Raw genomic sequence first — 4,720 nt, forward strand, 5'->3', positions numbered from 1 at the left:
AAAAATGTGATGGATAACATTTCATTCAATGCAACAAAGAATCTGTTGTTGTTGCTGTTTTTGACTTTATTATTGGATTCTTCCATTCTTAAGTTTTACTTAACATATTAGCTATTGTTTTTAAATAAGTCTACAAAGGGAACAGGATAATAATTAACAAAACAATGAAAAATCCTGCTTTACAAATGCTGCCGCTTGAATGGGACTGCACTGCTCTATGGCACTATGTGGTCACACATCTGCTGCTAACACTTAATGCACCTGCACAGCTGAAAATACACTCACACTGTTGTTCTGTGTCAAAATGTTGTTGTCTTTATCATCTTTTATTTCAATCTTCTTTACGCATGCCCTTATGGTCTATAGTTTTAAAGGTTTTATAGTTTATCATTAATCTAAGTTATGTGTTTTTATGTTTCATGTTGCACGATTGAACTAAAAAAAAAAAATCCTAGTTTTATGGTAATAAAAAATATTCTGTTTCTGATTCTAGCAAGAAAATTCAAATTATTGACAGCTCGTTCCATGTGTAGGAACAGGGAACAAGAAAGTAACATATGTAGGCCTATGTAATTTATACATTAAAATATAACGGTGTACAAAGTAATAAAGGTGTGCAATATATACAGTAGTTGTATGTGTAACACAGGGGTACAAGGTGTAATAAAAGGGCCTTCCACAACAGGATCCACTAACCATCTACACCACTGTGGAGACCATGCTCTTTGTATGGCAGTGTCATCTTGGTGGTGCAACAATGATCAGGCTGCACAACTGGAGACGGTGCAAAAGAGAACTTTGAAGAGCATCTCTAGAGGAGGAGCAACACCAGAGTTACTCACACTGCAGAGCAGGAGAGAGAAGGCTGCTGTGAAGTTGGTCAGAGAGATGGACCACAGTGAACACCCACTAAACCCAGAGTTCAGAGCTCTCAAGACTTTTACACAGCGGTAATAAGATCTCCGAGTACAATTACCGCACTGGAAGATTTGAACAGTCTGTGCTGCCAACAGCGGCCAGACTGTACAATCAGGACTTGAAAGGTTGATCATTATGGTAAATGGTAAATGGACTCAACTTATATAACGCTTTTCTACCTTTATCAGGCCCAAAGCGCTTTACAGTAAGGAACCAATCACCCATTCATTCATACACCAATACGCAGACACTGGAGGCAAGTAGGGTGAAGTGTCTTGCCCAAGGACACAACGACAGTGTGCATTTGGGGGAGCTGGGATTCGAACCCTCGACCTTCCGATCACGAGACGACCCGCTCTACCAACTGCGCCACAATCGCTATTATGAACAATAATTTTATTGATACAATTTTATTGTTTGTTATTGCTGATCAGTCTTTCACTGCAAGTATGAATTCATTAAATAAACTTAAAAGTGTACATAGTCTCACTTTACCAAATCAGTTATGCTGTAATTTTCCCTGGTTTATGAAACTATAGTATGCACTTTATAAAGCTGGCACATCTATATGACGGCCAAAACACCTGTAATACGTTGTACACTCTTGTTACACTTTAGACACCTTTATACCTCGCATTTTAATGTGTAATTACGTGTATTTACATGTGTAGGTACTTTCTTGTTCCCTGTACCTACACATGAAACTCGCGGGCTGTAATCTAAAGTATTGAAATACTGTGGCCATAATCTACAGCCTCAATTATTGTCACTTGAAACTAACCAAACACTAAAGTCTTCTTTCAAGAGTTATCCATCCATCCATCCATCCATCCATCCATCCATCCATCCATCCATCCATCCATCCATCCATCCATCCCAATTAACCTGGCCTGTTGGTCTCTCATAAGGAGCTTCTGAACCGCTCTTTGTCTGACCCGTCACCTATAGGACCTGTTTGCCATGGGAGACCCTACCAGGGGCACGAAGCCCCGACAACAGAGCCCCCAGGATCATTCAGGTGCTCAAACCCCTCCTCCATGCCAAGGTGGTGGTTCCAAGAGTGGTCTTTCAAGAGTTAAGGAAATGTATTTATTTGGTCGCGACAGTACATGTTATTGAACATGCATGTAAACACGCCACGCCGGAATGCTTTCAGTGGCAGGGAGGGGAAACCGGAGTTCAGTCAGACCCGGGGAGAACATGCAAACACAACACAGACAGGCCCTGGTCAGGAGATCGAAGCAACCGTCTAGTTAGTTAATAACTGTAGTTAATACACAAAGTAGGTTTACCAATTTTATTGGGGGAAAAAGAAAATACAAACAATTGAGCATTATATTATAATAGCAAAAAAAAAAACAAGATTAAAAAAACAATAAAAGGGAGGAATAGATAATCTCCTCTCAAGTAAAACATTTGGTCCATTAAACCAGCAATTTTATTATAGATCTCACATCATTCCTAATCCCGAAAAATGCTACAAGACTAAATCTCACATTTTAAAAGTACAGTTATTATCTACATGTATCTACAATTCTGTTTACAAAACAAAGTAAGTAGGCTTCCAATATTTTCTACACAAATTATCAAATCAATTAGCTGAAATGAAACCCAACACACACATTCAGTCAGGAGATTAAAAGACATCTAAAACTGTTCCATTTCATCAATAAAAAGTCACATTTACATATTTAAAGTTAAAACTGACAGTTAATGGCATATCATTTACTATAAATTGGAGAGTTTGGTGTTCCAGCACATATGATTGTAGTGGATTTGGATTTACAGCTTGAAGTTTCAAGATTGACAACGCTTGTGCAAGCTTTAATAAGGTCGGCCTAAGTGTAGCTTCAAACACATGCTTTGTTATTGCTCCAAAAGAGAACTAACTGTATAAAGGCCACAGATCAATTTGCATGCTGTTATGTGTAACAATGCAACAGTTTAGGTCAATAAACAAATCCATTTACACAAAGAAAAAGAAGAAAAGAATCGTTTCACACCAGAATTATTGGAAACTACTGTACATGCAACAGCACTGGCCTTTAGTGGCAAAACCCAGTCATCACAGTCCAAAAAAAGCTCCTGTATCTCACATTTTTCCTTATAAAAGCAGCAACTTGTGAGTAATCAATAACAAATATTTCCTGCATGTTGTCCGCAGCTTTAGCTTGATACAAACATGCACATTTGGATGGGCTCTGATGACGACCACCTGCTTTTTTGGGGGGTCTATGACCAATTGGTGACAGGGGTATCGTGGGTCTCTCAGGTTGATGACAAATAGCGAAAATATCAGCGTTTAAATTGCTGCAACTGCAAAGAACTAGCTAATTTTCTGCTAGCTTTGGGTTGTAAGCCGTTGAATGAATATATTTTCACCCCTTGCACCACTAAGTCCCCCTTCAGCACACAGAGGCGCTCCTCCTGTGTGCACATTGTAACACCGATGTACCACAGACTCTTAAACATGTGATGCTTAGAGCTGCTCTACAGCACACAAAGCTGAGTGATGTGTGTATCAGCTATTTATATTTTGGGGTTTAAATGCTGTATAAATGAATGCCGGGCCACAGCTAACAGTTTAAACTCAACTTCCTCCTTCTGTCACTGTTTGAGAATAGGGAAATCAGGTTCAGCATCTTTAACAAATGCAATGCTGTAAAAACTTTACAGCTAATACATCGTAAACTGTAGACTAGGTCCATTAATATGAATGCTTTGAATTGATTGTATCTGTAAACAACAGTGTAGTAGGCATCAATTGTGTGGGTTGTTCTATGACACACCAAAGAAGAATTCAGAAGCTGAAACTACAACATGTTTACCCTCTATTCGATTTAACATTTCTTGTATATTATTAGCAAAATGACCACTGGAAAGAGCATGCAACAGTGAACCATTTTCATCACATATCTCCTTGTAAAATGTTCTATCTTTACCTTTTGGCTCATGTTACAACATAGCTAGCATTAAATTTGTGAACTCTACCATTTTTCGTGGGAGAAACACGAGGACATCAATAGGTGGTGTTCACGTGATATCACAGCATTCTTAAGAACCGTTTAAAGCTGAGATCGAAGGCAGGTCAGAATTATATTATACTTTTTAATTTTGTGTTTCATAAAGATGATCTTTGTATAAGACACTGATTTTACTGGTTACAGTTGTAATGTTGATTATTTTATTTTTTTTAGTCCACCTCATGCCAAATGTTCCTTTAAAAAGCCCCCACAGACCCATGCTTTGCATTTCTAGACCCTATAGTTGAGACTAGGAAGACCATTGTAAATTATAATTTCCCTACATGTACGTCTGGGTCTGATCTCAGCGTTACATCGGTTGAATTTCAACCTACCATTCAGTGAGCGGGGGCGGGGCTTGTAGCATTTGCTCCGCATTTGCTGGTTGTAGTTTGGCAATGGCGGTGGATACGAAACTAATGGAAGCTCTTCAATGCGTTCTGGCTCTGCTCCCAAATATCCAGAATTTAAAATTGAAGCCTTGGAATGTGCAAGGAATGCCCCCAAGAGTTATAATAGCTGCTTCACTCACGCATTACATACGTCACAACCAAACGCTATCGAAAATCAGATCCAATGGTTTCAAAGGAGTTCACCCCTCCCACCTGATAACGGAGCTCAATTGTGAAGGTCCAGACCCTTATATGAAACGCAATGAGTACGAGGGTCTGGTAAAACCAGGCTACATACCTTTGTGTCAAAATTAATTACTTGGACAACCCACAAAGCTCTTCTCTGTGAGTACAAATAAATTAAGGTAATAAAAAAAAAAAAAATAT

The sequence above is a fragment of the Gobius niger genome (genome assembly GCF_951799975.1).
Source record: "Gobius niger genome assembly, chromosome: 1".
In the NCBI taxonomy this organism is placed as follows: Eukaryota; Metazoa; Chordata; class Actinopteri; order Gobiiformes; family Gobiidae; genus Gobius; species Gobius niger.